The following is a 24,662-nucleotide window of genomic DNA, read 5'->3' as shown; positions in this document are numbered from 1 at the left end:
TTGGTCATATAAATATTACAAAGTACATTACGCATAATGACAGTTCGCGTTTACATTTTTATCCATGTAGGTTAGGTTCGATTAAGATTTGCTTTCGTTGACGTTGATACCTTCGACATTTACCTCAACTTAGGTGACTTTGATGGAGACGGAAAAGGTTCGGGTTAACATAATTTATAAATGCCTCATGAGCTTAGTTCAACTTTCTTACCCAATCAGAACCCAAAATATAACCATGTTTTACTCCATTGTTTGTAAACAATAATTGTAATCAAACACTATATAGCTTCAAAACAAAAAAGTGGCGTGGTGACCGTTTTGTCTTTGGTTGAATCCCAGAGTTCCCCTTCAATCGGTCGCGGTCCAAAGCCCAGAGTCACGACCCGACCAGGACCTTATTAATGTAGTCCAGAGTCACGACCCGACCAGGACCTCAATAATGTAGTCCAGAGTCACGACCCGACCAGGGGGATTTTTTAAGATACTTTTCCAGGTTATCCATCCGAAACTTTGCACATACACTGCTGCCATCTTGTGGACACTATCGGAATTACAACCAGAGTGATGGCTTTACAAATGATCTTTCTCTTGCATTTCAAAGATGGTGGTAAAAAAACACTGGTTGATTTTTTCTTTGTATTTTCTTCTACCAGATCTATTGTGTTATATTCTCCTACATTCAATTCACATTTCCACAAATTTCAAAGTGTTTTCTTTCAAATGGTACCAAGAATATGCATATCCTTGCTTCAGGGCCTGAGCTACAGGATGCTAGATTTGGGTATGTCATTTAGGCGAAAATTGAAAAAAAGGGGGCTATCCCTAAGAGGTTTTTAAATCGACATCCATGTCTTCGGCACCCGGAGAACTGTGGGTTAACTGCCTTGTTGAGGGACTAGTAGGTGCCAGGCATACCGGTTTGAGTCAAGAACTGCTTTTCATTTTTTTACATTTGAGTTATTTAGCAGAGGCTCTTATCCAGAGCGACTTACTGTTAATGCATTCATATTAAGATAACTAGTTAGAACAACCACACATCACAGGCATAGTAAGTACACTTTTCCTCAATAAAGTAGCCATCAGCAAAGTCAGAGCTGGGGGGGGGCTTATTTAAGAAACTCTTTGAAGAGGTAGGGTTTCAGGTGCTTTCAGGAAGATGGGCAGGAACTCTGCTGTCCTAGTTTCAGGGGAAGCTGGTTCCACCATTGGGGTGCCAGGACAGAGAAGAGCTTGGACTGGGCTGAGCGGGAGTGGCCCTCCCACCCCTATGGGTGCTCGGGTTGGGGAATAGGGTTTGAGCATAGCCTGAAGGTAGGGAGGCGCTGTTCCTCTTGCTGCCTTGTAGGCAAGTACCATGGTCTTGTAGTGGATGCAAGATTCAACTGGAAGCCAGTGGAGTGTGATTAGGAGATGGGTGACATGGGAGAACTTGGGAAGGTTGAAAACTAGGTGGGCTGCAGCGTTCTGGATAAGTTGCAGGAGTTTGATGGCACAAGCGGGGAGCTCAGCCAACAGAGAGTTGTAGTTGTCCTTTTCTAGAAGCAGACCGCGACAGCCCTGATGGAGAAATTGTACAACGATTGCTCTGCAAGTAGAAAGCCCGAGCTCTCAATCACCATACGTGGTGTTAACAACAGACTGTTGGACATCTATGAACACACTGTCATACATCACTACAACAAGCCAGCACATTGTCACAACACAACGGATTGGCCAAGAGCGTGCAAACCTATCATCAAGGCAAAGGGGTTGCTACTTTGAAGAATCTAAAATATAATTTATACTGCTCCAAAAAATAAAGGGAACACTAAAATAACACATCCTAGATCTGAATGAATGAAAATCTTATTAAATACTTTTTTCTTTACATAGTTGAATGTGCTGACAACAAAATCACACAAAAATAATCAATGGAAATCCAATTTATCAACCCATGGAGGTCTGGATTTGGAGTCACACTCAAAATTAAAGTGGAAAACCACACTACAGGCTCATCCAACTTTGATGTAATGTCCTTAAAACAAGTCAAAATGAGGCTCAGTAGTGTGTGTGGCCTCCACGTGCCTGTATGACCTCTGCTGGAGGATGTTGCAGGCAGCAGAACGTTCTCCACGGCGTCTCCAGACTCTGTCACGTCTGTCACGTGCTCAGCATGAACCTGCTTTCATCTGTGAAGAGCACAGGGCACCAGTGGCGAATTTGCCAATCTTGGTGTTCTCTGGCAAATGCCAAATGTCCTGCACGGTGTTGGGCTGTAAGCACAACCCCCACCTGTGGACGTCGGGCCCTCATACCACCCTCATGGAGTCTGTTTCTGACCGTTTGAGCAGACACATGCACATTTGTGGCCTGCTGGAGGTCATTTTGCAGGGCTCTGGCAGTGCTCCTCCTGCTCCTCCTTGCACAAAGGCGGAGGTAGCGGTCCTGCTGCTGGGTTGTTTCCCTCCTACGGCCTCCTCCACGTCTCCTGATGTACTGGCCTGTCTCCTGGTAGCGCCCCCATGCTCTGGACACTACGATGACAGACACAGCAAACCTTCTTGCCACAGCTCGTATTGATGTGCCATCCTGGATGAGCTGCACTACCTGAGCCACTTGTGTGGGTTGTGGACTCCGTCTCATGCTACCACTAGAGTGAATGCACCGCCAGCATTCAAAAGTGACCAAAACATCAGCCAGGAAGCATAGGAACTGAGAAGTGGTCTGTGGTCCCCACCTGCAGAACCACTCCTTTATCGGGGGTGTCTTGCCAATTGCCTATAATTTCCACCTGTTGTCTATTCCATTTGCACAACAGCATGTGAAATGTATTGTCAATCAGTGTTGCTTCCTAAGTGGACAGTTTCATTTCACAGAAGTGTGATTGACTTGGAGTTATATTGTGTTGTTTAAGTGTTCCCTTTATTTTTTTGAGCAGTGTATATTTTGATTTGTTTAACACTTTGAAAATAGTAAAAATGAAGAAAAACCCTTGAATGAGTAGGTGTGTCCAACCTTTTGACAGGTACTGTATTTGATTGTCTCTCAGTATGTGAACACACATTTTCGTACTTGTTTTTCTACGTTAACATACAATAATGTTTATGTTCAACCAAATAGAGAAATTAGCAAAGAGTGGGATACGGCACGGGTGGGATTTGAGGAGGTACTTCGAGAAAGCTATCGAAGTGATATTTCTTCCCATTTCCCCAGTATATTTTTAGGGCAGTTGAATTGTGGGTACATGCCATAATACCAGTACATACTGTACTGTACCAGATTCCCATTCTGTTTGATATTAATAAATACTTTAGGATCAGAAGGAGCGAGCGACAGTCACCTGCTCCGGCCACTAGCCTTGCCCCTGTCCAATGGACAGGGGACAGAAGAGGAAACCTAATTCACCAAACACCTGAACAAAAAAGGTCTAAGAAGGCCTCCAGACATGGTAAGTTTTATGTACCTGTTTAGTTTAGTGTATTTGTTTATGCATTTAAAGTGTAATTTTTGTTTTCTAAATAGATAGCATATGCCAGTCCTGGCTGCCTCATGTTAATTGTATATTATTGTGATCAGAAGTCACTCTTGAGTGGCGCAGCGGTCTGAGGCACTGCATCGCAGTGCTAGAGGCGTCACTATAGACCCTGGTTTGATCCCGGGCTGTATCACAACCGGCCGTGATCGGGAGTCCCATAGGGCGGCGCACAATTGGCCCAGCGTCGTCTGGTTTAGGGGAGGGTTTTAACTGGGTAGGCCATCATTGTAAATAAGAATTTATTCTTAACTTACTTGCCTAGTTAAATAAACTAATGGGGGCGGGGGGTGAGTATTGCCTTAAGAAGAGCTTGACCCTGGGGCAGGGGTGTCAAACTCATCCCACGGAGAGCAAAGTGTTTGTGGGTTTTTGGTTATCCTTTCAATTAAGACCTAGACAACAGGTTGAGGGGAGCGAGATCTCCCTTGGGGGATTTCTTAGCATACTTATCAAGGCTAGGATCGTTACACTACTCCCTCAGTTCAGAAAACTCAACCTGTGCTTCTATATCACAAATCCCTCATGCCTTAGATTAACAGGACATGCTTTTGACCCTCATACACTACCCTACATCAACACATCAGAGTAGCAAATGGTAGGAGGAGGTATTGACCTCAGGTAGGCTTGAAGCCAGGTCGCTTGATCCTAAGGAAATCACACTACACGCAACAATCCCAAGAGAGTAAGGGCCTCATCAAGGCTAGTGTCATTCAACTTGTCAGGCAGCATGACTACCTTGTTATGACATTTCTAACTAGTACTAAATGAAATACAAAGTGGTGCTATAAAACCTTCAAATCCTCAGACTGACTGACTGTAACCTCAGCCTCTGTCTTGCAGGCATAAGCTCTTAGGTTGCATTTGTTGAAAATAGATTCAAAATGTTATGTTACTTCCAAAATAAGAGGAACCACAGCTAAAACCACATTGTAATGCACTTGTAATTTAATGAGATACAGTTGAAGTGGGAAGTTTACCTACACTTAGGTTGGAGTCATTAAACCTCGTTTTTCAACCACTCCACACATTTCTTGTTAACAAACTATAGTTTTGGGAAGTCGGTTAGGACATCTACTTTGTGCATGACACATGTAATTGTTCCAACAATTGTTTACAGACAGATTATTTAACTTATAATTCACTGTATCACAATTCCAGTGGGTCAGAAGTTTACATACACTAAGATGACTGTGCCTTTAAACAGCTTGGAAAATTCCAGAAAATGATGTCATGGCTTTAGAAGCTTCTGATAGGCTAAATCATTTGAGTCAATTGGAGGTGTAACTGTGGATATATTTCAAGGTCTACCTTCAAACTCAGTGCCTCTTTGCAAATTTTTGGGGGGGCTGCTTCTCGGGCTCTACCTGCCTCCCAGGCAGGTTGTCACAGTGGTCCAGCAATTGCTCCCATGTCCATTGCTGGACCACTGCTCCCATGCTTCCTATAGTCCTCCTTGACTTCCATCTGCCCTCTTCTCCGCTGCTTGGTCTTTTTGTGGTGGGTAATTCTGTAACGGCTGTCGGGAGAGAGAGTAGACCAAGGCGCAGCGGAGTTAGTGTTCATCATGATTTTAATTTAATAAAGAAGACTACACAAAACAAAACGAGAAAACTGACAGCCAAACAGTCCTGTCAGGTGCAAATCACTCAACAGAAACAATTACCCACAAAACCCAAAGGGAAAACATGCTCCTTATGTGTGACTCCCAATCAGCAACAACGAACTTCAGCTGTGCCTGATTGGGAGCCACACACGGCCCAAAACAAAGAAATACAAAAAACCTAGAAAACGAACATAGAACGCCCACCCAATATAACACCCTGGCCTAACCAAAATAAATAACAAAACCCCTCTCTATGGCCAGGGCGTTACACCGTTGCACACTTCCAGATGAAGCATGCAGAGAAATATAGGAATATGTCTTCTGAGCAGAGGGAAAGTGCATCGGCAGAGTTGCTTTCTCAGTTGCAAAATCAGCAAGGACTTTTCACAAAACTGCATTCAGCAACGGAATTGGGAGAGCTAGCTATGTACTGTCCCACAAAATTGCTAAACATAGCAAGCCATTCGCTGAGGACGAATTCATTAAATAATGTTTCATTGACTCTGCAGCAATACTTTGACTTGACAAGAAAGAGCTGTTTGAAAATGTTTCCTTGTCACGACGAACAGTGACACGGTGTGTTGAGGACATCGCAGAGAATATGGAACAACAGTTGAAATACAAGGTAAAGGATTTCACCGTTTTCTCCTTTCCCCTGGATGAGAGCAGTGATGCATGTGACATGGCGCAGTTGTTGATATTCTTACGAGGTATAAGCCCAGACAAATTACAGAGGAGCTTCAGTGCAGTCAATGAAGAACACAACCACAGGGAAAGATTTATTGGAGGAGGTTAATAAGTGTGTGGCAAAGTTGTGACTGAATTTTAAAAAGTTATCCAGTGTGACCACTGATGGGTGCCCAAACTTGACAGGAAAAAACGTTGGCCTTTTGAAATGGATACAAGATCAAGTAGCTGAGCTGAACCCAGATCAGAAAATTGTTTTCCTGCATTGCATTATTCATCAGAAGGTGCTCTGTAAATGTGCTCTGAAAATGAGCCATGTGGATATAGTCATTAAAGTGGTAAACTTCATAAGAGCAAAATCTTTAAACCACGGGCAGTTTGTCTCGCTGTTGGAAGAGACATGAGTCATGACTCGTGTCATGCAGATCTCTCCTACCACACAAGCGTGAGATGGCTGAGTTTGGGGAAGGTGCTTTAAAGGGTGTAGGACCTGAAGTCGGAGATGGCTGAGTTTTTGCAAATTAAAGGAAAACATGTGTATTTCCCTCAACTGCAAGATAAAGAATGGTTGGCTGATTGTGCCTTCACCGTGGACATCATGGCCCTCATGAATGAACTTAATTACAAACTACAAGGGAAGGGCCTTTTTGCACATCAGATGTACAGCCTTGTCAAAGCCTTCAATGGAAAATTACTCCTCCTGACCCGCCAAGTAGAAGCCAACAATGTCACCCATGGCAGGCAGCCAAGTGGTTAGAGCGTGGGGCCAGTAACCGAAGGGTTGCTGGATGGAATCCCTGAACTGACATGGTAAAAATATGTCATTCTGCCCCTGAGCAAGGCAGTTAACACACTGTTCCCTGGGTGCCGAAGGCGTGGATGTCGATTAAGGCAGCCCCCCTCACCTCTCTGATTCAGAGGGGTTGGGTTAAATGTGGAAGATACATTTCAGTGGAAGGCTTTCAGCTATACAACTGACTAGGTATCCCCTTTCCCTACTAGTCTGTTCCCTATCAGATGACCAGCGGGAGGAGTATACATCGCTGCTGTGTGCTTTGAACTGCGAGTTTTCTCGTCCTTTTGAGGATTTCAAAGTGTTGGAAAATGACATGCTGTTGGTTTTCTCTCCTTTCACCTTCAATGTGGATAACGCTCCCACTGACCTGCAACTTGACCTTATCGATCTACAGTCTGATGCAGTGATTGGAGAACTATTCAAAACAATGTCACAGATGAGGTTCTATGCATCTCTCGATGAACAAAACTTTCCAAAGATTAGGAGTCATGCTCAGAAGATGTTTGTACTGTTTGGGTCAACCTATGTATGTAAACTGACATGTTCAGTGATGAAATATAACAAGTCATGGCACAGATCATCTCTTACTGACTCTCACCTCTCAGCAATCCTGCGCAAAGCGACGTCATAAACTATACCAGACTTCACTGCTCTAGTGAATGCCCATCAGAGACTTCACTCCTCACACTGATTGAGTCGTATAAATGTAATGTTGAGCTCTCTCTCTTTCTTGTGTTTTTGTGCGTATCCATTAACAAGAGTTGTGTCCGTGGTGCTGAATGCACAGTGTACTTTTCCCTCCGTGTAGTTCATTGCATGTTTAATAATTAAAATACCTACCAAAAGGAGAACATGGATGTGGTTTATTTCTGTGCATGTTAAACAAGTAAAATAAGTAGTATATCTGGACGTGATTTACAGTAGATATATCTGTCAACACAGTCATACACATGATGTATAATACATGTATAATCCTGTAATATGATTCTGGCCCGCGATGGCAAAAATATATTCTAATGTGTCCCTCCATGGAAAATAATTGCCCAGGCCTGTTCTAGAGTCATCCCAGACAGTTCTTGGACCTAGCTCATGCATACATGTTTATACAACGGGTGGGTCTAATCCTGAATGCTGATTGGTTAAAACCACATTCCAGCCGGGGTTTACTCCACAAGTTGCCACAGGCTAAATCAATGATGTTAAAATGCCTATTTACTCTGTTCCATCTGACTGAGCAATCTACTGTCTCATCAGCCCAGCCAGGCAGTGTTGTTGGCTAGCTCCTCTGAACAACATTGTCCTGACAAGTGAGTATATTTTCTATGCCAGGTGAAATTGAGCCTCATTAGCTCACTGTTATGGACGTTTCCAAATAAATGTCACTAGAAAACAGCTTAAACAAATGAAAATGCAGCTAATTTGCTGTTATTCTGGCTGCAATTCTTTGACAGGACTGTAAGTTAGTCATAGTTGGGTAGCTAGCAAGCAAGGGATAAGAACGTTGACAACCAGTATGGCAATGGAACATTTAGAAAGAATGACTGGGTCGCGTCCATAGATACAGAACAAAAAGACTGAACGACTGGGTCGAGTCCATAGATACAGAACAAAAAGACTGAACGACTGGGTCACGTCCATAGCTACAGAACAAAAAGACTGAACGACTGGGTCGAGTCCATAGATACAGAACAAAGGTTTGTGTTGGGACTATATCTTGTAGAAGGATAAAATAGTATGAATAAATTAATCCAAATAACGTTTTTAATGAAAATATGTCAATCATTAGTTGAATATGTTGGTAACCCATTGTACCAAAGTGATAATGCCCTTGAAGCGGGTGTTTGGAGAACATATTGGCACGGTTTGCTGGATCTCGACTTCATCTCGGGCCTAACAACACCCGTGCAATATATCCTCCAACTACCATTGGGCATTATCACTTAAATATTGCATAGTTATAACTCTTAACCTCTGAAGGTTTAGCCTCTTTTTAAAAAATCTTCGCCTAAAATGACATACCCAAATCTAACTGCCTGTAGCTCAGGTCCTGAAGCAAGGATATGCATATTCTTGGTACCATTTGAAAGGAAACACTTTGAAGTTTATGGAAATGTAAAAGGAATGTAGTAGAAAATAACACAATAGATCTGGTAAAAGATAATACAAAGAAAAACCAACCATTCTTTTGTATTTTTTTTTGTACCATCATCTTTGAAATGCAAAAGAAAGGCCATAATGTATTATTCCAGCCCAGGTGCAATTTAGATTTTGTACACTACATGGCATCAGTGTATGTGCAAATTTTTAGACTGATCCAATTAACCATTGCATTTCTGTTAAAATTTTTGTATCAAGACTGCCCAAATGTGCCTAATTTGTTTATTAATAATTTTTCATTATCAAAATTGTGCACTCTCCTCAAACAATAGCATGGTATTCTTTCACTGTAATAGCTACTGTAAATTGGACAGTGCAGTTAGATTAACAGGAATTTAAGCTTTCCGCCAATATCAGATATGTCTATGTCCTGGGAAATGTTCTTGTTACTTACAACCTCATGCTAATCGCATTAGCCTACGTTAACTCAACCGTCCCATGGAAGGGACACCGATCCCGAAGAAGTGAATTAATACTGTTTATGTGTGCATAGCTTTGTTTTATAGAACCACAACAATAAGATTCCAAGTCATTCAGATTACCAAAATCATATAAACATCCTCAAATGGAAACAGCTGTGTGTGTGTGTGTGTGTGTGTGTGTGTGTGTGTGTGTGTGTGTGTGTGTGTGTGTGTGTGTGTGTGTGTGTGTGTGTGTGTGTGTGTGTGTGTGTGTGTGTGTGTGTGTGTGTGTTGTGGTGACTATCAAGAGTATAGTGATGGACCTCAACAACATGTTCTAACTGGACACCACTATAGAGGGCAGAACCAAACCAATCAGTTATAATTGTATAGTTATAATTGTATAGATGACCTGGAGCCAGTGGGTTTGGCGACGAATATGAAGCGAGGGCCAGCCAACGAGAGCATACAGGTCGCAGTGGTGGGTAGTATATGTTGCTTTGTTGACAAAACGGATGGCACTATGATAGACTGCATCCAATTTGCTGAGTAGAGTGTTGGAGGCTATTTTGTAAATGACGTCTCTGAAGTCGAGGATCGGTACGATAGTCAGTTTTACGAGTGTATGGTTGGCAGCATGGGTGAAGGATGCTTTGTTGCGAAATAGGAAGCCAATTCTAGATTTAACTTTGGATTGGAGATGCTTAATGCGAGTCTGGAAGGAGAGTTTACAGTCTAACCAGACACCTAGGTATTTGTAGTTGTCCACGTATTCTAAGTCAGAGCCGTCCAGAGTAGTGATGCTAGACGGGTGGGCAGGTGCAGGCAGCGATCGGTTGAAGAGCTGCATTTAGTTTTACTTGCATTTAAGAGCAGTTGGAGGCCACGGAAGGAGAGTTGTATGGCATTGAAGCTCGTCTGGAAGTTAGTTAACACAGTGTCCAGAGAAGGGCCAGAAGTATACAGAATGGTGTCGTCTGCGTAGAGGTGGATCAGAGAATCACCAGTAGCAAGAGCGACATTGTTGATGTATACAGAGATGTATGAAGATACTGGGTCTATTGGTTTTATCTGATAGGAGCCATAGTAAGATACTGAAGGTCTATTGGTTTTAACTGAAAGGAGCCATAGTAAGATACTGAAGGTCTATTGGTTTTATCTGATAGGAGCCATAGTAAGATACTGAAGGTCTATTGGTTTTAACTGAAAGGAGCCATAGTAAGATACTGAAGGTCTATTGGTTTTAACTGAGAGCCATAGTAAGATGCTGAAGGTCTATTGGTTTTATCTGAAAGGAGCCATAGTAAGATACTGAAGGTCTATTGGTTGATATCTGGTTCTGATCTTTATAATTGATGTTTATTTGTTAGAACAATTGTCTCTTTCAGGAATAATGGAGACTGGACCTGTTTGTGACCCTCCTTGCTTCTCTTCCACAGTTCACACTCTGAGTCAGGTAACTACAGTGTTAATTCCCTTTGTGTGGGGTGGCTCATGCAGCAACTAGTGCTTCCTCTGTGTGTGTGTGTGTGTGTGTGTGTGTGTGTGTGTGTGTGTGTGTGTGTGTGTGTGTGTGTGTGTGTGTGTGTGTGTGTGTGTGTGTGTGTGTGTGTGTGTGTGTGTGTGTGTGTGTGTGTGTGTGTGTGTGCGCATTATTACTTAGGTTTGTGGATGTTACCGTTATCAGGCCTGTCACAGCATGTTGCATAACATCATCATTCGTACCAAGGAAGGGCATATCATAAGCCCCAACTCAATTGTTGTACAAAATGGGCACGTAAATAGCCTACTAAAAACAAGTTAATTTTCATAAAACTCAACAGGATTCAACCTGTCTCTAATTATTCTCTGAGGAACTCTGTCGTTTTGGTCTCTCCACAGTAGATATACTGCCATTTTATCAGTTAAACCCACCTCAAGTGGCAATTTAGAATTAATCTCCAATTTAAATGTATATATTGTTTTTTATTCATTGAGCAACAGGAAGTGAAAATGTCATTTTCATTAGAGGAAGGATTTCATTTAACTAGGATTCATTTAAAACTAGGTTTAATATTTGGTGCAACAAGATGAATAGATAAACCTTGGTTTAACCCAGTTTAAGAGTTGATCCATGTTGGTGCAACCCACCCTGGGATATGAAGGACACTACTTACCCAGTTGACAAGTGAGATTCTTCTCAACCTCTTCTGTAGACATACATATTATTAAGATAAAAGTCAGAAAACATTAATGTTAACAACATTATGTGTTTTCTACTTCTTTAGAAGGTACATAGAATATATATTGGTTAACATAATGTTAGTGAAGTGTCATGACGTTGGCCTGTGGGTAAGGTTTATGACCCCCCCCCATAAATACCTTTCTCCCTTCCCCTCTCTCTCTGACCCTACTGAAGGACTGTTGAATAGCCTTTGTTAAATATAGAGAGTCTGGGAACATCAAACAAATGGGGAAAAGGAACCATATTTCGGTAATAAAACCAGTTGGAAATATGCTTTGGAACTTAATGAGTATGGATGTCAGTTCGGTTGTCATCTGAGACATTATGACTGATGACAGGACGACATAAACTGTACCTGGGAAAGTATACACCCTCTAGTTATCAGAGTCACATGAAGTTGTTATGCAATTGAAATGCTTGATATTGAAATTGTTTGTTCGGAGATTAAATGTAGTTTTAGCTTCCAATTGAGAGAATTGGGTTTTCATAAGGAAAGTGCCCTGCTTGATCAGTGGCCCGCCCCTGTGAAGAGACACGGGTCATAAACGATGAAACACATCCTTCTTCCCTCGCCACTATATAAGACAATGACACAATGTAACCAGGTTAGTTCCACTACGTGAGGTCTGTAGCCTCTGCGTTACAAGGACACACATGTCAAGTACAGAACTAAGCCAACCTCGGCGTGAGCTTTGGTTGTGAATGGTATGAACTTTAAACGCTTATTCACTACAGAAGTGATACATCCTAGCCGTTGAGTTAGCAGCGGCCGCTGTAGACGTGGGCTAGGAAAGGACGGACCACAGATTCTGTCTAACACACAACGAAGATACTACAAAGTATCTATTTTATCACCATTGACATTCTTCCGAGGACCGGAAGATCTCTGTTGGCCAACCCGGCCAGCATCTACGACCAACCTACCGAAGCGCAGCTCAGAGTAAATATTTATTGCATTTTCCTTTTCCAAATGGGCGGTAATTTAGAATGCATACGATAATGTATTTACGATAGCATAGCTGCTTTCTTTGTTCCTCAGTCTTCCCGCTCTTTCATTCAAGCCCAACTACCTTTCTTTGTGTAACAAGCCGCCATGTCGGCTCCGTCCACCAGGGACGTTTTCTGTATGACATCATTTGTATTCTGTGTATATGTAATTCTGTGTGATTAGTTAGGTATTTAGTAAATAAATAATTAAACCCAATTTTGTATTGCTGATTCAACTTGTTAGCCAGGGTTCGTGAAGATAACCAAGAATTTACAACTTTCATTATGAGACTGAAATAAGGTGAGGATTAAGATGACTGCTATCGATGTAAAATATTACTAAGTATTTTAAGAGTTTATTCGGAAGATAACGGCTCTATAAACGTTCTTCCGTGGTGCCCCGACTTTCTAGTAAATTACATTTACATGATTAGCTTAATCAGGTAACATTAATTACAGAGAAAGGATTTTATAGAATAGCATGTCATATCACTTAATCCGGCATAGCCAAAGACACGACAGAAGTGATGATCTGAAGACACTACTTACCTAGCTTCCCAGTGAGGTAAGACTGATCCTCCCTACCACCACCTCTAACCTTAAATGAGTCCAGGGTTCCTCTATAGAGGAGACTGATCCAATAAAAATGGTCCTCCCTACCACCACCTCTAACCCTAAATGAGTCCAGGGTTCCTCTATAGAGGAGACTGATCCAATAAAGATGGTCCTCCCTACCACCACCTCTAACCCTAAATGAGTCCAGGGTACCTCTATAGAGGAGACTGATCCAATATAGTTGGTCCTCCCTACCACCACCTCTAACCCTAAATGAGTCCAGGGTTCCTCTATAGAGGAGACTGATCCAATAAAGATGGTCCTCCCTACCACCACCTCTAACCCTAAATGAGTCCAGGGTTCCTCTGTAGAGGAGACTGATCCAATAAAGATGATCCTCCCTACCACCTCTTGACTTCATTCTCCAATGATAATTCATCTTGCTCAAATCATATCTAATAATTTCCATCATCTAACTCAACAGATCATACTGTATGTACATATGAATCTGTGGAAGTCAGCAAGTCTAGAGTCTATGTAGACAGGTGAGGCATCTATATAATGGCTTATGACTGTTCCTGTAATAGTGTCAGTTTAACATGTGTTTCTCTGTGACTGGTCTATCAGTGATCCAGGTGTATCAGAGACTACCTCTCTCTAGTCTAGTGGTCCTCTACAGCCTCAACACATCCTGTTCTAGAACATCAACATTAATGTGACTGGTCCATCAGTGATCCAGGTGTATCAGAGACTACCTCTCTCTAGTCTAGTGGTCCTCTACAGCCTCAACACATCCTGTTCTAGAACATCAACATTAATGTGACTGGTCCATCAGTGATCCAGGTGTATCAGAGACTACCTCTCTCTAGTCTAGTGGTCCTCTACAGTCTCAACACATCCTGTTCTACATCATCAACATTAATGTGATTGGTCCATCAGTGATCCAGGTGTATCAGAGACTACCTCTCTCCAGTCTAGTGGTCCTCTACAGCCTCAACACATCCTGTTCTAGAACATCAACATTAATGTGACTGGTCCATCAGTGATCCAGGTGTATCAGAGACTACCTCTCTCTAAATCAAATCAAATTTATTTATATAGCCCTTCGTATATCAGCTGAAATCTCAAAGTGCTGTACAGAAACCCAGCCTAAAACCCCAAACAGCAAGCAATGCATGTGAAAGAGGCACGGTGGCTAGGAAAAACTCCCTAGGAAAAACTCCCTAGAAAGGCCAAAAACCTAGGAAGAAACCTAGAGAGGAACCAGGCTATGAGGGGTGGCCAGTCCTCTTCTGGCTGTGCCGGGTGGATATTATAACAGAACATGGTCAAGATGTTAAAATGTTCATAAATGACCAGCATGGTCAAATAATAATAATCATTGTAGTTGTCGAGGGTGCAACAAGCACGTCCGGTGAACAGGTCAGGGTTCCGTAGCCGCAGGCAGAACAGTTGAAACTGGAGCAGCAGCATGGCCAGGTGGACTGGGGACAGCAAGGAGTCATCATGCCAGGTAGTCCCGAGGCATGGTCCTAGGGCTCAGGTCCTCCGAGAGAAAGAAAGAAAGAGAGAAAGACAGAATTAGAGAGAGCATATTTAAATTCACACAGGACACCGGATAAGACAAGAGAATACTCCAGATGAAACAGACTGACCCTAGCCCCCCGGCACATAAACTACTGCAGCATAAATACTGGAGGCTGAGACAGGAGGGATCAGAAGACACTGTGGCCCCATCCGATGATACCCCCAGACAGGGCCAAACAGGCAGAATATAACCCCACCCACTTTGCCAAAGCACAGCCCCCACACCACTCTAGTCTAGTGGTCCTCTAAAGTCTCAACACATCCTGTTCTAGAACATTAACATTAATGTGACTGGCCCATCAGTGATCCAGGTGTATCAAAGACTACCTCTCTCTGGTCTAGTGGTCCTCTACAGTCTCAACACATCCTATTCTAGAACATCAATCTATGGTCTGAAGACACTGGGATATGAAGGATACTACTTACCCGGTTTACTGGTGAAAACCTTTTCAATCTCATCTGTAGACATCTTTTTTATATATATTTTGTTATTTAACCTTTATTTAACTAGGCAAGACAGTGAAGAACAAATTCTTATTTACAATGACAGCCTACTTGGAAAGCCCCAAACCCTGGGCCAACCTGTCGACTCAAGCGTAAAATACCTTTTAAAAGTCTGTAATACTGTACTGTGTTATAACACGCCTTGAATTGAATCCCGGCCCTTGTCTCATTCCACTGTTCCAACATCCGAAGGAACACCTGGGGCCAATCAGAAGCTGAAACAATAACAAAGCATGATCCCTGTTGTCTTTGTAAAAAGCTGAGGGGTTGACCATCCATGATATAAAATTAGAGTTTTATATTTGTTTTAGACTGTATAGTGTTACTTACATTTACTGTGTTTACAAACATTGAGATAAAAAATGTTATATTTTGGGTTCTGATGGGGTACAAAAGTTAAACTAAGCTCTTTAATAATCAATAAGTTATATTCTTCAAGAATCAATGGGTACATATAATTCATACATGTACAAAAATGAATGTAGTAATTACTGGTTGCCCGTTTGTGCTCAGCAAAAAAAAGAAACATAAAATGGTTGACATAAATCTAGCAAAGTGAATATCTGAAGACACCCCTCTCTTTCTTGAGGACCTGTAAACATGTAGAGTAGATGGAAGACAGTGAGAACATCATTAACATGAACACTAGAAGATGTACTCTCTCTCTGGGACTCCTTGTCTCATATAAATGTTCCAACATCAGATAAAAGTCAGGGAACATTAATATGCACAACATGATGTGTTTTCTACTTTTTATTAGAATAGATATTGGTTCTAATAATGTTAGCAAAGTGATGATCTTTAGACACTACTTGCCCTTCTCCATGCTGAGGTCATCTGTAAACATATAGAGTATAAGGAAGACAGTGAGAACATCATTAACATGAACACTATGTCACTTCTACTCCTGCTCGTCCCCTCCGGCGTGCGGCGTCCTCGGAATACTAACCACCGGTCCTGGGAATCATCATCGTGCTCACCTGGCACTCATCAGTACGTGCACCTGGCACTCATCGTTATGATTCACAACTGGACCTCTTTACCTCCCCTTTATAGGTCCCTTCCTTTTGTTCATTTCTAAGTTGGTATTGCACCTGTGTTCATTTTACCTCGCTTCTGTTACACTGTCTTGTTGCATGTTTGTTGTTTCCATTAAACCTTTTACCTGCTTCTTGACTCACGGCGTCATCGTTACAAAATACCAACTCCAACAATGGAAGCAGCAGGAAAATCGGATATCTCTCAGACAGTCAACGAAGAGGGCTACCTTCTGCGTCAGAACCATAACCAGCTGGAACAACTGGGGACGGCCATGGAAGAGGTCCTTCGCAGTTTGCAGCGTCTCGAACATTCCCGGGAGGCGCAGCATCCTACTCGTGGAGGATACATTAGAACCAGCCTACCCAGTGAGCCAGCCCAACAGCCCATTCAGCAACCCGCTCAGGTCCTACGATGCCCATTTGTGCCTCCCAGAGAAATATGACGGTAACCCATCCAAATGCTGTGGTTTTCTACTTCAGTGCTCCCTTTATTTTACCCACCAGATGGGAGCCCCCATCACCAAAAGGGTCTAAGATTGCCACTGTTATTTCTCTGCTGATGGGGCGGGCATTGGAATGGGCTACGGCCATCTGGGAGAGAGGAGAAGAGGAACTAAATTCATATGAGGGGTTCATGGCTCTGTTCAAATGTATCTTTGATCATCCCCCGGAAGGCAGAGAGGGAGGTGAGCGTCTACTTCAATTATGCCAGGGGGATCAGACGGCTGCTGAGTACGCGCTCACTTTCCGGACAGTAGCAGCATCCAATGGATGGAAGGAACCGGCGCTTCACACGCTATTTAGAAGAGGTCGACAACCTTACCCTGGACGCACTCATTACGATGGCCATCCGTCTGGATAACCTCCTCCAGGAGTGTCGGAATTGTCATTGCTTCTCTCCCTCCTTCGGCGAACACTCGGAATCAGAGCCTGAACCCATGGAGGTAGGGGTCACACACCTCCCCGCGGCAGAGCGCCGCAGACGGATACAACTGGGGCTCTGTATGTACTGTGGTCCAGGAGGGCACAGACTCCAGTGGTGTCCGGCACGTCCGAATCCGGGATCTACTAGAAAAGAGGGACGGTCACGTGATCTGCCATCCCCTTGGCCATGAGTGAGTATTCCATCTTCATCACTTCCTGTTAGGCACTTTTTGATGTCCATCTCGTTGGTTGACTGTCCCTCATGTCCTGCATCAACAGCTTTAGTGGATTCCGGTGCCGCGGGGAATTTTATGGATCAGACCCTTGCCTCCTCTCTCAACATTACTTCATACCCGCTCTCCTCTCCTTTTCCGGTGCAAGGCCTCGATTGTCGGCCATTAGGATCCGAAACCATTACACACATCACTCAATTGCTCACCGTGGAGTCCAATCATCAGGAGATTATCCCCTTCTTCATCACCAGTGCACCAGTTCGCAAGATCGTCCTTGGCTTCAAATCCATAACCCCACCATTTCATGGTCGAGGATGAGAATCACAGACTGGCCACCTGTATGCCGGAGGACCTGCTTCCCTGTTCCCTGTGATTCCACGTCGGTTGAGAGTCCTTTGGTTGCCCTTCAGCCCAACATCCCGGAGGTGTACCAGGATCTGAGTGAGTTATTCTCCAAGACCCAGGCCACCTGTCTCCCTCCTCATCGCCCCTGGGACTGTGCCATCGACCTGCTTGCTGATGCAACACCCCCGTGCAGACGCATCTACCCTCTGTCTGTGGCTGAGACCCAGGCCATGGAGGGTTACATTCAGGAGGCACTCCAACAGGGGTTCATCCGCACGCCCACTTCCCCTGCATCGGCTGGTTTCTTCTTTATGGCCAAGAAGGATGGAGGATTACGGCCTTGCATTGAATACAGAGGACTCAATGAAGTTACAAAGAAGTATCGGTACCCCCTCCCGTTGGTGCCACCTGCCATCCAGCAGCTCCGTGGGGCTTGGTTCTTCACCAAACTGGACCTGCAGACTGCCTACAAATCTCATCTGCATTCGGGAGGGGGATGAGTGGAAGACGTCGTTCAGCACAAAGTCTGGTCACTCTGAGTGCTTGGTGATGCCCTTTGGCTTAGCCAATGCTCCGTCAGGGTTCCAGGCATTCATCAGCGAGGTGTTCAAGGACATGCTCAGACACCAGGTGATCATATACATTGATGACATCTTAATCTACTCGGTTAATCTGGAGGATCACATCACACACGTTCAAGCAGTCCTGGAACGCCTCCTTGCTCATCCCCTGTTCGTCAAGGCTGAGAATCGTCAATTCCATCAGAGGGCGGTCTCCTTCTTGGGTTACCAAATCAGCCCGCAGGGAGTGAAGATGGACGACAAGAAGGTAGATGCAGTCAGGTCATGGCCAGTCCCAACCACCATTAAAGGGATTCAACGATTTTGGGGGTTTGCCAACATGTATCGTCGTTTCATCAGGAATTTCAGCTCTGTTGCCGCTCCTCTCACCTCTCTCCTTAAGGGAGGCCTCTGTAGGTTGGTGTGGGGTCCAGCAGCCGACGAAGCCTTCCGTCTTATGGTGCGTTTCTCCAGGGCCCCAGTGCTGGATCCCACGATATCCCACAATATCCCACGATATCCTTTGTAGTGGAGGTGGACGCTTTCGAGGTAGATGTGGGGGCAGTTTTGTCTCAACGACAGGGGAACCCACAGAAGTTGTACCCATGTGCGTTTCATTTGAAGAAACTGTCCCCTGCAGAGAGGAACTACGACGTCGGTGATCGGGAGCTTCTGGCGGTGAAGTTGACATTAGAGGAGTGGAGACACTGGCTGGAGGGCGCCAAAGAACCATTTGTCATCATCACCAACCACAGGAACCTGGAGTACATACAGACAGCGAGGAGGCTGAATCCGCGCCAAGCAAGGTGGGCCCTTTTCTCAACAAGGTTTAACTTCACGCTAACCTATCGCTCAGGCTCAAAGAATACCAAGGCTGATGCCTTGTCCCATCTCTACGATTCGGAGAGGGCCCTGTCATAAGTGAGCCTATAATCCCATCCTCCCGAGTCGTAGCTTCTGTGGTCTGGGACGTAGATGTGGAGATCTGCCAGGCTCTGGAGAGGGAGCCCGCACCCCTGAACTGTCCTCCCGGGCACACCTATGTTCCCACAGGGATAAGGGATTGGCTGCTGACCTGGGCACACACAGCTGTCGCCACTGGACATCCAAGTATATCTCACAGCATCCACTTCATTACTTAGAAGTACTGGTGGCCCACCTTGCCGCAGGATGTCACTCATTATATCAACTCCTGTTTATATCAACTCCTGTTCCTATGTGCCCAAACCAAGTTTCCCCGGAATGCTCCAGCAGGGATACTCCGACCGCTTTCCGTGCCTCTGCGACCCTGGTCTCATCTATCCGTTGACTTTGTAACCGATCTCCCCTCCTCTGACGGTTTCACCACCATTCTGGTGGCGGTGGACAGATTTTCGATGTCATTCGTTTAATTCCTCTTCCTGGTCTCGCCACTGCTCTCCTGGTCGCTGAGGCACTCTTCCAGCAGGTCTTCCGGCATTATGGCCTTACGGAGGACATTGTCTTCAACTGTGGCCCCCAATTCATGGAGAAGCTCGGGGTCACGGTCAGCCTCACTTCCGGCTATCGGCCTCAGTCCAACGGGCAGGTGGAGAGGATGAATCAGGAGCTGGGGAGGTTCCTGAGGAGTCACTGTCTGGCACACATGGTGCCAGGACCGGTTGATAACCTACTACACACTGAAACGGAAACAGGTTAGTGGAGGAGTGGCGGAGGGAGTTTGGGGCCATCTCTGCCCAGGGGATGAAAGCCGCCCACTCCCCCGGCTGGTCCTGGCAATAGGACCGCAGAAACTTACCCACATCCTGGTTAACTCTCTCCACATTGCCCATGACTCTCGGGGTGAAACCCTGAGGTCAGGCTGACCGAGACCCCCAGACGTTTCATGAACGCCCTCCAGACCCTCGGTGTGAACTGGGGACCCCGATCAGACACTATATTCTCAGGCACCCCGTAGTGCCGGAAGACGTGTGTAAACAGGGCCTCCGCAGTCTGTAGGGCCGTAGGGAGACCGGGCAAAGGAAGGAGACGGCAGGACTTAGAAAACCGATCCACAACGACCAGGATCGTGGTGTTTCCTTGTGACAGAGGAAGATCCGTCACGAAATCCACCGGTAGGTGTGACTGTGGCCGTTGTGGAACGGGTAGGGGTTGTAATTTCCCTCTGGGCAGGTGTCCACCAGGATTGGAGGTGCTGGGGGACAGAATGGATGGACCCCGATCCGGACGTCCGCGGGTGGCCAACAGGTTATCCAGCTGGATAGATAAATCCACCAGCTGGTCAAGGGTAAGGGTGGTGTCCCTGCATGCCAGCTCTCGACGAACGTCCTCACGTAGACGACACCGGTAATGGTCGATCAGGGCCCTCTCATTCCCTCCCGCGCTGGCAGCCAGGGTCCTAAAGTCCTGTGCGAAGTCCTGTGTGCTCCTCATCTCCTGTCTGAGATGGAACAAGCGTTCCCCCGCCGCTCTCCCCTCAGGTGGATGATCGAAGAAATCCTCATAGCGAACCAACTCTGTGTCTATTCCTCCCCATTCAGCGTTGGCCCACTCAAACGCTTTCCCCGACAAACAAGAGATGAGGGCGGATACGCTCTCGTATCCCGAGGATGATGGGTGAACGGTCGCCAGGTAGAGCTCCAACTGGAGCAGGAACCCCTGGCACCCGGCAGCCGTCCCATCATATGCCCTCGGGAGCGAGAGCCGAATCCCACTGAGTCCAGGTGACGGAGGGGTGGACATCGGTGTGGGTTGGGGTGAAGTTGATGGGGGTGTGGGAAAACCCCCTCTCTCCCATCGCTCCATGGTGTGCAGCACACAATCCATGGCTGTGCCAAGATTTTGGAGCATCGTCGCGTGCTGCTGGACGCGCTCCTCCACTGGTAACGGAGGACTGGGTGCACCTGCTGACTCCATATGTGGTGTGTGTTTCTGTCAGGTGTCAGTGTGCAGCAGTAGGACAGAGTCAGGCGCAGGACACAGAACTGAGTAAAAGACGTACTTTACTCGAAAAGAAACAACACACATTTCCACGCAGGAAAAAACACACCAGCTTACAGAAGTCTTGAACACTAATCAAAGAACAAACATACACAAAACCATGTGGGAACCAGAGGGTTAAATAGGGAATAAATTATAACGTAATGGGAACCAGGTGTGTACAATCAAGACAAAACAAATGGAAAAAGAAACATAGATCGGTGGCAGCTAGAAAGCCGGTGACGTCGACTGCCGAACGCCGCCCGAACTAGGAGAGGCACCAACTTCGGCGGAAGTCGTGACAGTACCCCCCCTCTTGACCCGCGGCTCCGGCCTCGGGGACGACCCGGAGGACGAGGCGCAGGATGATCCGGGTGGAGACGGTGAAATTCCTGCAATAAGGAAGGGTCCAGGATGTCCTCCACCGGCACCCAGCATCTCTCCTCCGGACCGTACCCCTCCCACTCCATGAGGTACTGAAGGCCCCTCCTCCGACGCCTTGAGTCCATGATGGCTCGCACAGTATACGCCGGGGGCCCCTCTGTCCAGAGGGGGCGGAGGAACCTACCGCACCTTAGAATACACAGTCCACCAAGTCCTCACTTACATCTCATAACAACCTAAGCATTACGAAACTTCAAATAAGCTTCACGTGTAACAAAATAGCAATTGATGTTTATCTTGACTAGCCTACATTCAACACTCTCGTATCGCCCCCATACAAAACTCATCACCTCCTTAATATTTAAGTATCTGCTTAACATAGACAGCTTTTGGGCATAGATAGTTCTGAAAAAGCGGCGCGGCCCATTGGAGCGGTCTTTACTAGTTACCACAGCCACAAAGTCAAACCCCACACATACTTCTACAATTTATCTTCTTAAATTGTGATTTTACACCAAACCTTAACCTCTCTTCATAACCTTATGCCTAACTCTAACCTCGAATTAAGACCAAAAAGCAAATATTTTATTTTGTTTTAATACATTTTCAAGATAGACCTATAGCCAATTTCTACTTTGTGGCTGTGCTATCTAGTTGAAACCGTGCTTCGAGGACTGAAAGGCTAATTTCATTTTCACTCTCCACACCCTTTTCTTTTCCGACGCTACTGTATAATCACTCTACTCTAATCTGTTGATTTTAGATTAAATGGACCATAGTACTGAAGTCAGGTCTACTGGTTAACATCTGTTCTTGAACCATCAACCTTAACAAAGAACCTTTGAAAAACCCTCTTTTCTTACTGTATACTGTTACAGTTGGTGGCCTACCTGTAAAAAAAGGCTGTCCTTCTCCGTTCCTCTCTACCGAACTTCCCCTTACAATCTTATCTGAGTTATCTCTCAGAGCCCTGCCATTCCCAACCAATCAGAGCGTTTGGAAATGTATATATGAACACTGCACCAGCCCACTCAGTTCAGAGTGTTATCATCGTCTGATGGGAGAGGACGCATGTTTCTGAGGACTTTTTATTGTCGATAGTAACACGAACGTCTGAACGTTGTGCGTGCATCGAAATGTAAGTTGTAGGGTGGGGGAGTTATTGGGGTTTTACATGCTGTGTAATAATAGGTAATTACCACTAATTACTTCATGTTACTTTGATTAGTTTCAGCCAAATAAAAATCTAATTGTATTGGTCACATACACATATTTAGCAGATGTTACTGCAGGTGTAGCGAAATGATTGTGTTCCAACTGTATCTCCAACAGTGCAGTAGTATTTAACAATTCACAACAATACACACAAATCTAAAATTAAAGAATGGAATTAAGAAATATATAGATATTAGGATGAGCAATGTCAGAGTGGCATCGACTAAAATACAGCAGATTAGAATACAGTACATACATATGAAATGAGTAAAGCAGTATGCAAACATTATTAAAGTTGACTTGTGTTCCATTGTTAAATTGACCAATAATTCCCTGTCTATGTTCATAGGGCAGCAGCCTCTAAGGTGCTGGGTTGAGTAACCGGGTGGTAGCCGGCTAGTGATGGCTATTTAACAGTCTGATGGCCTTGAGATAGAAGCTGTTTTTCAGTCTTTCGGTCCCAGCTTTGATGAACCTGTGCTGACCTTGCCTTCTGGATGATAGCGGGGTGAACAGGCCGTAGCTCGGGTGGTTGATGTCCTTGATGATCTTTTTGGCCTTCCTGTGACATCGGGTGGTGTAGGTGTCCAGGAGGGCAGGCATTGTGCCCCCGGTGATGCGTTGTGCAGACCTCACGACCCTCTGGAGAGCCACTGCGGTTGCGGGCGATGCAGTTGTCATACCAGGCGGTGGTCCAGCCCGACAGGATGCTCTCAATTGTGCATCTGTAAAAGTTTGTGAGGGTCTTAGGGGCCAAGATTAATTTCTTCAGCCTCCTGAGGTTGAAGAGGCGCAGTTGCACCTTCTTCACCACACTATCTGTTAGGGATGCCCTATTCCCTATATATAGTGCACTACTATGGGCCCTGGTCAAAAGTAGTGCACAAAATAGGGAATAGGGTACCATTTGGGATAGGGATGCACGATATATCGGTAAGCACATCGGAATCGGCCAATATTAGCTAAAAATGCCAACATCGGCATCAGCCTGATGTCTAGTTTAAAGTCGAAGTGAAAAACCGATGTCAAAGCTGGCGTGCATACCTACAGTATATAACGTAGGTAGATGACGTACATACCAATATAACGTAGGTAGATGAGGTACATACCTATATAACGTAGGTAGATGACGTGCATACCTATATAACGTAGGTAGATGAGGTACATTCCTATATAACGTAGGTAGATGACGTGCATACCTATATAACGTAGGTAGATGAGGTACATACCTATATAACGTAGGTAGATGATGTAATGACGCCACAAAAAATACAGCGCTACACAGAACAAAAGCAGAAAAATACTAAGCGCACACTTCCAACAACTACACAAGTTCAAGTCGAGCAGTCATTTGAAAGAGTAAGAACATTTCAGCGAGACAACTCAAAGGTGAAATCCATTAACACCAAGATAATGGAATTCATTGCCCTTGACAATCAACCGTCCTCTGTCGTGGATGATGTTGGCTTTCACCGACTGGTCGAGCCCCGGTACACACTTTTTTTTAGATGTTTCCCTACCGGAGTTACACAGTATTGTTGAAACTCACATCCATGAGCGTCACTGCTGTTAGCTTCACGACTGACATTTGGACCAGCGATGTCAGCCCCATGAGCATTATGAGTCTGACAGCACAGTGGGTCCACAAGGATTTCGTACTGAGGAAAGCCGTATTGCATGCTCAAGAATGTTCTGGATCTTATACCACTGCTGCCATTTCAATGGCATTTGAGAACATGTTTTGAAACTTGGAACATGAACACTCCTAGCTCCATTCGAACAACTAACTCGAGAAATAAGCTCAACTGCGTCTGCAGCAGACGTGATACCTTCTGTCATGGCATTGAAACGCCTGCTCAGCAAAACTGCTGACACAGTCTGTGGTGTTAAAACTTACAAAATAACTCGCGATTCGGTGGCATTCTCTCTGAGCCTCTTTACTGTGTCGCCACCATGCTCGATACAAGGTACAAGGACCGCTACTTCGA

At 45.0% G+C, this 24,662-nt stretch overlaps 1 protein-coding gene across 1 annotated transcript in view; it reads left to right on the top strand.

Moving 5' to 3' along the window:
• The first annotated feature begins 22,374 nt into the window (after positions 1-22,374).
• The window catches only part of LOC115152782 (uncharacterized), a 167,997-nt gene continuing 165,709 nt past the window's right edge, over positions 22,375-24,662 (top strand). Inside the window, exon 1 of the mRNA XM_029697573.1 lies at positions 22,375-22,597. The gene's annotated coding sequence lies outside the window, so the exon portion shown is untranslated. The remainder of the gene's footprint in view (positions 22,598-24,662) is intronic.

This window comes from Salmo trutta, chromosome 18 (assembly GCF_901001165.1).
Source record: "Salmo trutta chromosome 18, fSalTru1.1, whole genome shotgun sequence".
NCBI lineage: Eukaryota > Metazoa > Chordata > Actinopteri > Salmoniformes > Salmonidae > Salmo > Salmo trutta.
This window is presented reverse-complemented; position numbering and strand designations above follow the sequence as displayed.